General features: G+C 38.6%; 1 pseudogene; it reads left to right on the plus strand.

Annotated features, from left to right (window-relative positions):
* The first annotated feature begins 3,688 nt into the window (after nt 1-3,688).
* The window catches only part of LOC126391962 (retinoic acid receptor beta-like), a 28,983-nt pseudogene continuing 17,929 nt past the window's right edge, over nt 3,689-14,742 (plus strand).

Consider the following 14,742-nt stretch of genomic DNA (forward strand, 5'->3'; position numbering starts at 1 on the left):
AAAAGTTGTGTGTCAGGGAACAGCCAGACTGAATACAACGATACCCTCCATATCTGCCACTTGTGCTGTCAATCCAAATGGAGTTTAATAGCTCAAGTACTCCTCAGTGATTTGGAAGTACTTTAGGTTTACATTACACCTGCTCAATCATCAGCATGTTAGCAAGCCGACAGCAGCCCTTCTTTAAAGCACTAACGTCTGTCCTAACTCCTGCCACAAAAACGTATGATGAATGGCTGCGTAGATGCACTCCTACCACAGAATGAAAACAAATGCATGAGTGAACGCGATCAAGATGGAGGGCCAGAAAAAAAAAATGTGAGCGATGCAAAATGGGACAGAGGGAAGAGGAGGAAGACGAGGAGCTGGGGGAGGATGGATGAAGGAGGAGAAAAGGAGGACAGGGGGAGACTGAGCTGGGAGGGAGGTCCAGCAGCAGGCTGCAGGAATGTTTCACATGCCTGTCCTCTGGATGACCTCGCCTCCCTGGAGTGTGGGAGATACTGGGAGTAATTAGCCTCCTTTAACATTGGATCTGTGCTGCCTCTGCGCCTCAATGGGGTTAGCAGTGGCATTGAAGGAGATCAAGTGTATTTATATTTTCAAACAAAATAGCTTTAGTTTTCTTCTTTGGCACCAACCGGCCTGTCTCTTTCTAACTGATCATTCTTAGACGATGCATTAAAGTAATTTTTCATGAATTTCTTTTTTACGTTTTTAAGGCAGGGAGCTTGTTTTCAGTCATTTCCAGTTGATGAATGCTGTAAATTAGGTCCATTATTTTAAAGTGGAGCAGATTTCCTTCCCCCCGCCCACCAACCCATCTTGCAGCTGACCTACTTTATCTCCTGCTAGATTTAATTATGGATCCTCCTGGCTGCAAATATTTCTCACTTAAAGTCAAGGATCAAGAATTGAAGTGGACGTGAATGAAGAGAAACAGAGACTAAAAAGTATTGATTTTTGTAAAAGGCCACATGGTTTCAATCACCAAATGCCAATACGGGAACATCAGTGTTAATCTGCTTTGCTTTGATGCCCTTTATTTAAAACAGACAAGTGTCCCTTTATGGCAAACCATGAATCCAGAGCTAAAAGCCTGAATGTTCTCCTGCATAATGATACTAATTTTACTGCACTTGTGTGATTTTAGGGGGAGCAGGAAGAGTATTTCACTTGAATTATCATCTACATCCAGTGAATGCAAACATTTGGTTTTTTTGCTTAGTCAACTTCTTATACTCATGAAATCCTTCTGAAAGTCAATGAAGTTTTTAAAATATGCATAATTTCCAAGCTTAAAACAAAGCAGACAGTTTTCATTAGCTTCAGTTAAAAGAAAATATTTTGAAGCCACGTTGTTTTCAGTTGGCAGTGACAATAAGATGAGGTGAGAAAATGTATTTTCTGGTGAAATTAAAGCACATGCAGTACACAATATGTGTATTAGTCAAATAATAGTCATTTGAGCATCAGAGATTTGATATCATCAATTAAAAGATTAAAGTTTTACATTCAACAGCTCATAAACTTTGTACTCTGTTTGGCAAAAATCCTGGAATCTACTGTGTCCCTGAAATGTAAATTCATCCGTGCAAAAACTCACTTGAGTATGATGATAGGATGATTTAATTGCAGTAAAGACAAGAAATATTTATTGTTAAGGGTTTCTCAACCTGTAGAGGTGCATGTAATTTTTTATCTTGATCTAAAAGCACAAAAAAAATCATCACTGATGTATTCAACATGCACCAGCTGTTAACAATTTAACACTCTGATTTAGAGCATTTCACAGTAATGACTGTTTAGGCTACTTTTACTTCAAAGGGTCAGTTCAGCATCTTTGGGAAATATAGTTATTCACGTTCTAGCCGAGAGCTAGGTGCGAAGATGGATGGTACTACGGTACTACGGTGCCTGTGCTAGCTTAGTTTAGCATTAACACCAAAAGCAAAGGGAAACAGCTGACCTGCTTAGTCCACAAATATGTCTGTCAACTATTTCACTGCCTGATATCTAAATAATAATAATAAAACACCATATTAGCGATGCGTGATATTCGGTTTTTTGCCGATATCTGATATGCCGATATTTAACAATCTATCTGGCCATAACCAACACCAATCCAAACCTTTTTCCCCACCTAATTTTAGTGATCATCGAGTCTCTTCTGTAGTGGAATTAACATATTAAACACGATGCAAATTACCTCGTTGCGTTACTCGTGTTACTTCAAACACTAGAATATTTTGTGTTGACTCCATATGCGCAAATAACTTTCATCAAACTCACATGAAATTGCCAAATTGATGAATGGACTTCCACCAGTACGTCCTCTGCGTCATATGTCCCTGGAGGATCTCAATGCTGATTGGCTATCACAGCGCAAATTGGTCGCTGACGATCAGATTTTTCAGCTCTTGCGCATAAGTGTATGACGCAAATTAGCACTACTCACTTCATTTGTGCCAATTAATTCCCGTCATTTGCATCGCGTCCATTGTGACACCCGGCAGGAATTCATGTCTAACCACGTCTTTGTGACCACAACATAATCATGATGGCGCACCAGCAGATGGAGACATAAAACAGAATGCTTTTCGAAGTCGATACTGGCTGATACCGATAACCAGCCCGATCTCACTCCGAAGTCCTCGAAATACGGCACTTGGGCAGTAACTTGCATCGGACACTGACGAAAAAAGCTGTCTGTTATCTTTGGACGAAGACACAGCAAATGAAATTGGACGAAGAAGATGGAAATGGATAGGGCACACTTTACGAAAACCAATGTCAAACATCACCAGGCAGGCTCTGACGTGGGATCTGCAGGCAGACACCAAGAAGATGGGATACACCTGGTCACAGATAGAAAAGAAAGCCAGCGATCGGGTACTTTGGAGCTCCCTTGTCGACGGCCTATACCCCAAAAGGGGTGTAAGGCATAAGTAAGTCAGTAAGTTATCGTTGGCATGATGCATGGTCGGTCGCTGTTATAGTTTAAAGGCGCTCAGCAGCGTCGGGGGGAAACACGTTGGGACAAGAATGAAAGTTAAGGAAAGTCCATGACCATGTGTCGATATGTGACGAGATCGGAGTGAGAATGTGTTGCAGTGGCGTGCTGATATTATCATGCATCCCTAATCATAATGTAATGGCTCATTTTGTAATCATAATGAATCTGTAGCGTAATATTAGCCTAACTAGCAACTAATGATGTCAAATAAACGTAGTATGATATTGTCTTCCAAAATGCAGTGAAGTAAAAGTATCAAGTGGAAATACTCAAATAAAGTTCCTCAAATTATACTTAAGTGCAGAACTTTAATAAATAAATGTACTTATATTCCACCACTGATAAGCTGCTACCAGCATAACACACCCGAAGCTCTAACTGTTGACAGCCCTGTTGCATTGTGGGTAATGTAGGCACCAGGTTCTGACTGGTGGAACTAAAATTATTTCTGCTTCTGCATCTATAATTTGGATAAATTTGGTAGTTGAACTTTAATGAAGGTAGGTGTCTCTAACTGGAGTCCACCACAGTACTGATACTTTAACTGGTGCGTTCAGGAGCTCTTGTTTCCAGCCGCTCCACTGCCGGTGATGTCAGACAGCGGCTGGGTCATGTGAAGGTCAGCAGCGGAGGAGGTTCACCGGGAGTTCACTCGCATACATTAGGTAACACCATCGCTCGCTCTGACATAACTAGTATGAAGCAGGTTGAGTTGAGACATTCGTCAATAAAGCAGAGATAAGAGGAAGAAGTCCTGCAACTAACTTTGTTATGCAAAACAGCCTCCAGTCCTGGTCGTGTTTAACCGCTGTCCCGCTGCTGCAACATGCGCGCAGTTCCTGACCGTCTGCGGGAAATATAGGTCTGTTCCCCGGCGCACACGCCCCTCTGAGTGCAACACACACACGTTTTACTGCTGAAACACCGTTTGCATCCAACTCCAAACACACAGGAGGAAACGCGCCCTGCTGCTGCTGCACATGCGGTGAACGTTTCCACACGGACTTCACTGAAACCACATCATGTTTGACTATCTGGAATTTCAAGCTTTCGGTCCGGGAGAGATCGTGGACTTTTACACTTCCACATCCAGCCCTGCGTGCACGCTGCAGGAGCAGGACGAGGATCTGGCTGCCTTCTTCCCCGAGCTGATCGAGGCGGACTGGCAGCAGCACCGGTGCTCCCAATGTAGGTGGAAAATTGTGTTTTTATTAAGATTTTAATCAGGGATGTAGTGGTGAATATATGGCACCCACAAAGAAAATATTAGGTTATTATCAAAACAGAAATCAGTCATGTTAAATCAAGTTTATTTTATTTATGTGGCCCAAAATCTGAAACCATAAATTTGCCTCAAGTGTCTTTGAATCTGTGCTTGGACACCCTCCATCCTTAAAAACCTCAACAGCACTTAAATATGTTAAACAAAAATGATTTAACAATATTAAGCCATGCATCTGCTCATGTTTAAATGAATTTTAAAGTGATATATGTGACTGTAGTTTGGTGTTTACATGTAAGATCAGGGGTTATAATATAAGATAACATAAGATTTATTTATCCTGTGCGAATATAAAACACCCAAAATATATGCTAAATAATGTCCCAAAATATTCTGAGGTTAACATTTCAAAAAGTAATAGTGCACTGATTGGTAGGTGGATATTGATACGCAAATAAATCGAATGCTGTTATCTGTGCTGTTGTGACTTTGCCTTGTTGAATCAATAAGTCAATCAAACCTTATTTGTTGAGCACCTTTCAAACAGGCTATTGCAATTCAGAGTATTTTATAGACAGATGACTGACAAGCTGGTAATAAGACTGAAAAAAAGAGAAGAAAAATAATCTTAAAAAAATAAATAAAAGAAATTTGAAAATTATAATAATAAAAACAATAATAATAATCATAGCAATAATAATTTAATTTAATTATTTAATTAAATTATTTAAAAAAAAAAAAATCAGCAGGACAACAGGAATAAAAGCATTTTCAAGCATGAATACTAAAATAATTAAAAGGTATGTACTTTTTCCTTTTAAAAATATCAACACATTTTCAGCTGACATATATGCTGCTGCAGGACCATAAAGTGCTTTAAGAACAAGTCAAATAATATTAAATTTAATGCAAAAACTGACAGGACACCGAAGTAAGGACTTTAAAACAGGTGTAATCATCCTCAGTTCCTCAGTTTTCCTCCCATCATGTGTTTAACACTTCACTTTTATCCCCTTATTTAACTTTTATAAGCAGTGTTTGCATTTTTAATTAGCAGAAATAATGTGGTTGTAAGCAGATATAGAAATGCATTTGTCAACAACTTTAAGTATTCATGTGGGCACCCGTAAGTGGAGGCCGGTCTGTAAACACATAATGAGTGACAATGTAGTAAAACCAGTTGTAATCATAACTGTTTTTATAGGAGACGCTGACAAATATTGAACATTAATACACTTAAAAATGTCTTCATGTCAAAGAGGGAAGGTGAGAGTAAATGATGCTTTCCATGATGAGTTTCTTCTGCCAGGAGCTTTCCTTCGAGCAGAGAAGGGGGCATGGAGAGCAGCAGCAGCAGTAAACAGGGTACTGTATTAGAGCACAGAGCCGCTCATGACAGTGTGGTGGTCTGTGTTTGGGACGGGGGCCGGTCAGTTTGGGGTCACAGCGGGTTCACCGGACGGTCACCGGCTCAGGAGGTCAGAAGAGAGGCAGACTGTTGCCAGTGGTGGAGGAAGTGCTCAGATCCTTTAAGTAAAAGTACAACACGGGTAGAAAACAAAACATAACATTACAAGTGAAAGTCCTGCATTGAAAATTCTACATTCAGAAGTACAAGTACAAAACGAATTGTACTTGTTCTGCAGGAAAATGGCCGCTGTGACAGATATATTATTGTATGTGGCATTAGAAGTTATTATGTGTATTCATTTATTGGGCTTAACCTCTAATTCTTTGATGAAATATTGGATCATTTCCCCTCTTTGTGCCTCGTAAACTGAGACTGAAGCTGCTTTTACATCGCAAAACACAACCAGGGATACATTAAACAAACTGTTAAGGCTGGGTTACAATAATCGATTCATCCCATTCAAATCGATCTTCATTTCAATGACCTGATATCGATACATAAAATCCGAGATTAATCTTTTGATATATGTTCTTTCCAACAGAGGTGTGAAGCCTAAACCCCGTTAATCTTGCTGGGAGTAAACAGGCCTCTTTTATCAGTAACTGTTAGCTTACTGTTTTAATGTTTTGGCTGCAGCAGCCTTCACTCAGCACTGTGATGTCAGGAATTTTTAGATTTGTTTCCAGTGAGATAAGTTTATTTTATGACTTTGCTGTTTTAATACAGAAACATTTAGTTATACAATATTCAGTTTTATTCCTGTTCTGAATTTATTCTCCTGTTTTTTATAATTCCTCATAAAATGTACAGTATTCGTTCTCTGAGAATCTCTTTCACATTCGAGCAAATGTTGGTATTGTAACTTTAATATCTCCAATTAAATCAATCTTGAATTGAATCGAATCAGGGAATCAGTGGTGAAACGCAACACTACAAACTATATTTGTAATTTTAACAGACTGAACAGTAAAATTGTTATAATTGCTAGTGTTTTTGTTTAATATATATATTTGTAGTTAGTTTTCATCACTTTTATGTCATCATATTATTGTCTGTAGGTTAATTTTTGTGTTCTCTATAACACTGGGAATTTTTAACAGTTTTTAGGTGGAGGCCTCGAATAAGCCTGCTCTGTTTACTGCTTCTCCCTGCGCTGTATGCTTTTTGTTATTTTGTGTATTTTGATCATGCAAAAATTAAAACAATAAAAGTAGAACATTAGGAAATGCAAGAGGGGGACACAAGCACATATATATGTAACAATTGATATAAGATAAATGAATAAATAACCTAGAGCTGCAACAGTTTTTCAATGAAATCGATTTGTGGATTGAAAGACAATAAATCTAACTTTTTTGACAATCGATTAATAATTTTGGTCATCTTTCAAGTAAAAATGCCCCAAATTTGCTTGTTCCAGCTTCCCAAACATAAAACTTTGAAGCTTTTCTTTGTCAAATATGAAAATAAATGAAATGTCTGTGGGTTTTAGATTGTTGGTGGGACAAAACAAGAGATTTTACACATCACCGTGGGGTCTGGGAAGTTATCAGAATTGATCCCCAAGGGTATATTATGATTCGGTACAGTTGCTCTGGTGTAAAGAATAGAGAATTATAAGAAGTATGAATAAGAGTATGAAATAAAAGTGCGTAAATATAAAGCAATAAATAAAAGATAGTAGAAATTTAATGTGCATTAAAATAAATGTAAAAATGAAATGTGTTTAACACAAGTGCTTAACATATTAAAATTATAGAGTAAACAAACATGAGTAATTGAAAAAAAAATTTACTTAGTTGCTCGGGCTGAAACAGAAAATGCTTTTATTGAATTTTGATTTATGAGTGTTGTATTTAGTGTAATGTCAGTACAATCACATATACCATTTAGCAGCATGTAGCATTTATGAACAAGCTTATACATAACTTCATAAGCAGGTTGAGATTTTAGTGATTTTACTCAACAACATTGTTAAAAATGTTTCAGGGTGTTTGACTCACACAACGCATCGTCGCGTACGTCAAATAACACCTCCTATATTGGGATGGGGGGGGCAACCTCTTTCTCCCTTCCCCCGACCAAATCACTCTCACCGCCCCACCACACACACTCTCTGTCCCCTCTCCCTCCCTCTCATCAGTCAGCTGGGCTTGTGGCATGCTCCTGCATTGTTTTGCGTTGGGAGAGCGCTCGGGCTGATGGGGGTGTCCTCGACTGACCCGCTGATTCCAGGTTCAATCAGAGGCCACGGGTTCAAGGGGATGTAGATGAGCAATTTTTCTCGTTTCGTCCCTCTTTTCAGAAACGGCTTTCTTTCGTTTTCTGTCAGCGTTGGAGCGGCGGAGGTGATCAGAGAGCCGGCAGGGAGGCCGAGCGAGCCCCACGGACCGAGGAGCAATTCTCCTCTGAGAACTGGTTTTAAAGTGGGAGGGTGGACTGTTGTGATTGATGGAGTGAAATGATACATTCAGCTGGAAAAAATGCAGGTTTAAGATGAGATAGAATGGGCGCAGCTGTGTGTATCATGCAGAAGTAGAATTCTGCAATGAATACATTTCCAAAGAAAATGAAATGACTCAACTCGGCCGGGCTGTGATGTTACGAGGAAGTCCATGACTGATGAGTTCAGGTTTTTCTGCACAGAGCGCCCACTCCCCCTTTTATGAGACAGTTTGGGTAGTTTTGGTTCTTACTTCTTGAAAGACAAGTGCAGATATGTAACTCCACATATTTATTTGGGCAAACATTATGAGAAGGGCTGGGAGGCTTTTCTCTGCTGCTGCCTCATGATAAAGGGTGATATTATCAGTGTGGATTTACGTGTAAGTGAGAAGAGAGCAGAGATGTGTTCTGAGATCATTACTTGACTTTACTCTGAAATCTCATCGCAGCGTGTGAGGATGACTCAGCCGGAAAATATAATGTGTTTACCCCAGTTTTTTTCCATTTGATTGTGTCCATATATTCACATTATCTTCCTATAAAAATGTGTGTAATCTTGGCACAGATCTTGCAGGAGTGTCCAACTCATTTTAGTTCCACATACTGCCCAATTTGATTTCAAGTAGACCAGTAAAACCATTTCATAATAACCTATAAATAGCAACCCCTTGAAATTCTTCCCCTTTTTTAGTGTAAAGATTCTGAGAACATTCATCCATTTACAAAACAGATGATGATCAGTCCGTGATTTCCTCAGAAAAATGCATGCAAAGTCAACACTGTCTCGGTTTTTCCCCAATCAGTCTACTACTCATTTCATTACATGTGCATTTTTCATAATTTTATTCTAAAGAAGCAAGTTAAGTCATTCCCTGCCTTATAAACCATTTACAGTCTGAGGTTTTGTCAGTGCCTCAGCAGCAGGGTCCAGCAATTTTGTTTTAAGATAAATAGACAAAATGTTTCCCAGTGTTTAATATCTTTAAATATGACCACAGTCAGTATTCATTGTTATTTCAGAGAGCTGTATTCTGGTCGGGGTGAAAAAGCCTGAAGCCTGAGGCTCCTGAAACCTGGCACCTCTTAGCCTTCATAAGTGCGTCAATATCAGGTGTACAAAGTCGTGTATAGGGCCGGATTGGACCCTTTGGTGGACCACTTCTGGTCCCCGAGCCGTATGTTTGACACCCGTGCTGTAGATGATGTAGCTCAAAGAAAAACATTTTTCTGTGGTTGAGACTTCCGGATCTTATTTTTTTTATCATTCATCATAATTGATTCTCATGATTTGCCTTCACTTTGTTAGATTTTTCCTCAATAAGTTCAAATACAATAAAGATATTCTTAGAGCCTTATCTGTATTTTAGCAAAATGTCAAGTTTCTCCTGAAGCATACAGGAAATGCCTTTGGGACATAAAACCATAAATCTGCCCACTAAAGTTCACTGCAGACATTTTAACAGTTTTTAGGTGGAGCTTCAAATAAGCCCACTCAGTTTGCCGCCTCTTCCTGCACTGTAAACCTTCTTTTTGTGTGTGTGTGTGTGTGTGTGTGTGTGTGTGTTTTGATTGTGCACAAATGAAGACAGTGAAGGAAGAACATTAGGAAATGACAGAGGGGGACAAAAACACATATATATGTAACAACTGACATAAAGTAAATGAGTAAATAACCCAGAGCTGCAACAGTTTGTCGATTAAATAGTTTGTGGATTGAAAGAAAATAAATCTGAGACTGTTTTGGTAATCAATTAATAATTTTGGTCATCTGTCAAGTAAAAATGCCCCAAAGTTGCTCGTTCCAGTTTCCTAAACAAAAGAGTTTGGAGCTTTTTTTCATCATATATGACAATAAATGAAATATCAGTGGGTTTTAGATTGTTAATGGGACAAAACAAGCAAATTTTAGACGTCACTTTGGGCTGCGGGAAGTTATCAGTTGCATGTTTCAGCATTTTTTTTATTTTTTTTTTGACATTTTATGGAATAAATGAACATAAAACCGTAAATGTGCTCAGCAAAGTTAAATGCGATCTGTTTATCAGATATCATGAGTGAAAATTGACATTTTGGCCTGTCAGAAAATTCATGAAATGTTCAGCAGCAGGCAATCTGAGGGAAGATGAGGATGGTGGGGCATAATCATCCTTGTTGGCAAAATACCCAAAATGCATCCCCCTCGTCAACTTTCCATTCCTCTCCATACACCTGGCTCCAGACCCAGAGGCTGTCCTGTCCAGACCCACACTTATAACAGATAAATTATTGAGGATTAATGAAGACCAAACCACCTCAAAAGGAAAAAAAACACCAGGCAGAAAAAAAACTGCTAAATAAAAGTAAGGACTGACTTATACTAATACTTAGACGTATACTCTAAACTGTACAGCAGGACAGAGGAACTGGTGTTCAGGATGACGAGGGTTCATCCTCTGGGGAGCGAGCATGTGCTCAGTAAATTTCATGATAATGTGATTTTAGATTTTTCATATTTCTGCTGCACAAATGAGACCTTTGAGCTGATGTTGGTGTAGAAAAATGGGTCACTAAACCATAAGGATTGATCTACTGGAGATGACGAATGTCTTGAGAGGTTCTGAGGCCTCAGTCGGGTCGCAGCTGGTTGGTGAGTCCTCAGATGTGTTGCTGTCATGGAGTAAGGCAGCTGCAGCCCAAAATATTTCTATGCACTGCTTCTCAGATGCTTCAGTGTTGTGATTATCCAATCAGCTCACTAATGTCCTCCATTTTTATTTATTAGCCTTTTTTCCTGTCAGTAAGGCATGCAGTAGGTCAAGAAATTTTAGAGCTCTCCCTGGTGGACCAGAATCAGACTGCTACTACAGATGTAAATTTTGAATTTCAATTAGATTTTTTTCGACTTAAAATGCAAGTTCAAATTTCAAAAACAAAGCGACAGCTGTATAATAATCAATTGTTTATAAAATAGAACAAAATGAGATAAAATTAAATATAAAATAATTCCTGTTAAAATCTCCAACAGCCCAGGAAAGTTTGTTGATTTGGTGCACTTATTGACGTGAATTTTGAATTTGAATAAGATTTTTTTTTCCACATAAAATGCAAGTTCATTTTTTTTTTTTAAAGTGACAGCTCTATAATAACTGACTGTCTATAAATTAAAATAAAATAAAATAAAATAAAATAAAATAAAATGAAATGAAAATGAAAATGAAAATAAAATAAAATAAAATAAAATAAAATAAAATAAAATGAATGAAATGAAATAAAATAAAATGAATTAAATTAAATTAAATTAAATTAAAGTAAATTAAAATTAGAATAAAATAAAATAAAATGAAATAAATAATAAAATATTTTAAAATCTCCAGCAGCCCAAGAAGGCGTCTTCAGATAGCTCATTTTATTTTACCAACACAAGACACAAGAGCAAAGATAAATATTGCTGTAATGAAGAAGTGCTTTATCAGATTTCTTTAACAAGCAAAACCCCAAATTTTACACTAATAAGTGACAGCGTGTTATATTCTCCCTGCTGTACTTGTTTATGAATCTTGTGTGTTGTCATCTTGTGTGTTTGCAGCAGTTGGGAGCCAGAGCTCCAGCTCCAGCTCAGACGACCTGTTCGCCAGCCCTGCCTCCCCGCCGCCGCCTCCTCGCACTTACAAACCCTGCTTTGTGTGTCAAGACAAGTCCTCAGGCTACCATTATGGCGTCAGCGCCTGTGAGGGCTGCAAGGTACAGTGTCCTCTTTACAGCGTGCTCTTGGTTGAAGTGGTCGGCATAAAAACCGTCTTGTAAATGTGTGTCACGCTCCACAAAAAGGAATGAAAGCATGAAACCTTTAAATTTCAGTTCACAAGAAAATAAGCATCTTATTTATGTATAATTTTTGAGCATGTTTGATTGGGTTGTGTCAGATTAGTCAGTTATCGGTTGCTGTGTATGCTCAGAGTAAACACCAACATCACCACAGGTCCTGAACTTTGTCCTGATGAATCAACGTGTGTGAGCAGCGTGGTGTTCAATCAATATCACAGTGACTTCCTCCTACACAACATAAGCACACAACATAAACACACTGTTGTAAATAATCTGATTTGAGTTGTTCCAGGACAATGTGTATTTCTGTTGTTTGTGGATGTTTCTGCCCCACAGTTTATTTCCCGTTTTATGCAAAGTAAATTAAAGTTTCTAGACTCAACTACAGTATAAGTCAATATCCACTTGGGGCCTGTGCACCCCGTCAATTCACGCCCACTAAAAGTGCTTGTTTTTGGCACTGACAGGCTCAGATTATTACTCTCTGACAACATCATGGAAAGGATCCATACGGAGATGAACATTCATGTTTAAAAGGAGGATCCTTTTCTTCAACCAGAAACAGCCTCAAAATCGCCATCGACAAACACACCAGACTCCATTAAATGAACAGTATTGTTAGAGTGCATAGTGTCAGCACATTTTCACATCCAACTGGGTGAATTAAGGGATTATTTCAACAGAACCACAGTTGTGATTGTTGCAACAGTGAAAAGACAAACCAAGATGGCTTTTGAGACTTTCATTTTGTTTCTGTCGACTTTAAATGAAGTGTGTTTTACACAGAGAAAAACGCTGTTTATTTAAATGGAGTCTGGCGATTCCGATTTAGGGACTGCTTCTGTTTAACCCTTTGAAACATGAGCAAATTGGCATAATTTATTTCAAAAACATGGGAAGAAGGCAATAAGCAATGACAGAAGAAATGACCCAAAATATCTGCAAGAAATTAGTAAAAAGTGAAAATTAAAAACAAAAAAAATAAGTAAAATAAATAAATAAATTAAAGAAAGTTAAAAACAAGGAAATGACCTGGAGAAAAGTGCTTAAAAATCTGAATAATTCTGTAAAATAATTTTAAATATGTAATAATAATAAATATAGATATAATTTTTCCCTAGTTTTTTTTTTTTTTTTTTAAATAACTTTCTCAGTCTATTAAAAAATGTTTTCAATTTGTGGGACATTTCCGACAGAGTTGCTCACTGCCTTTTCCCCATGTTTTTGAAAGAAATCGCACCTGTTTGTTCAGGGTTCAAAGGTCTAAATACTTGTGAAAGGCATCTGAAAGCAGCACGAGAAAAGTGATGTCGATCAAATGGTTAAACAAAAAAATTCTCACTCTTTAACAAAAAGGTCTATCTCTGTAGGGATTCCATAATTTTGTCGGACATGTATAATAACAATCTGAGCCTGTCAGTGACAAAACCAAATACTTTTAGTGGACGTACATTGACGCTGCACAATTGCCCATTAATGCCGGTTTCGCCACTTCAAATTTCTCGCTCAATACTGCATCAGTTCAAAAAGCTGTTGTCTCCTTTTGTCACTTGGACTCAAACAATGCTAAAATAGGTCTCAGGTTGAAAAAACACAGATGTTTCCCTTTAAGGCAGGTTTATTTTCATCCTCTGGTCACTTAAAAATTCATATCTTCTCTTTTTATCTCTCGTTGCCTCTGCAGGGCTTCTTCCGCCGCAGCGTGCAGAAAAACATGGTGTACACCTGCCACCGAGACCGAAACTGCATCATCAACAAGATCACCAGGAACCGCTGTCAGTACTGTCGACTCCAGAAGTGCTTCGCAGCGGGAATGTCCAAGGAGTGTAAGTGTCTGACCCACTTTGATTCAGCAGGAGGCCCCATGAGACTTCCTCCTCCTCCTCCTCCTCCTCCTCCTCCTCCTCCTCCTCCTTCACTCCCTCTAATGCTGAATGCTGAGAAAACATTAAGAGGACATGGTGACACCTTCAAGGACAGGGGAGATAATGGATAGGGGACAATTGATTGTGGATGTCATTGATGAGAGAGTGAAGGATGAAAGAGGTGACTGAGAGGTCAGTGACACCAAATGAATCATCAAATGTGTTTTATAGAAGCAGGTACATGTTGGGGAAGTGATTCATGAAAGCACAGTGCAGGAAATGAATTAGACGAGAGAACCCACTGCGGTGATGGTGTGAATACACGGCTTTAATGCGGTTTTACACATTGCATCGTATTTTTACACTTCAGGCCTGTTTTGTCTTGTTTAATCAGCTGCATAGGCTGTGTAGACATGGTGCTCACAAGCAGGAGAATTTTCTCAAACTAAAAACGAACTCTTAATCCTTAAGTTTGAGTGAGAAATTCAAACTTTCTCTGAACACGTCTGTCAAAGTGACAGATATCAGCTAGTATCTGTTTACAAAAGGTGTGTGTTGTCTTTATTCATTTTTCTTTAACTTCATAAAGACATTTTTTTTACAGCTTCAAGGGGAAGTTAACCTAAATTTTCAGACATCCACCCAGGGCGTAATCCCCCGTTAACTCTTCACCTCCTTCTTTTGCAGTTTGAGCTTGATTTACTCTCTAAAATCTCCCTAAACAGAGAAACTCTGTGTTGATAAGGATGCTGAAACGTTAATCTGAGCCACCGTCAAACATTATTATTACCATGTGCACACACGATAATTAAAGGGGCAAAAAGCGAAATCGTTTCACCACTAGGTTTGCTGTTGTGCACTGCCTGTAGACCAAAACAAAGTGTGTCATGAGCCACACCTCCCTCTACCTCTGCTCTCCACCCCCCACTCGCCTCGTCTAGCAGTTAGCGATGTCTCGGTCTCTGTTGTGTTTAGCTAT

The sequence above is a fragment of the Epinephelus moara genome, chromosome 6, assembly GCF_006386435.1.
Source record: "Epinephelus moara isolate mb chromosome 6, YSFRI_EMoa_1.0, whole genome shotgun sequence".
NCBI lineage: Eukaryota > Metazoa > Chordata > Actinopteri > Perciformes > Serranidae > Epinephelus > Epinephelus moara.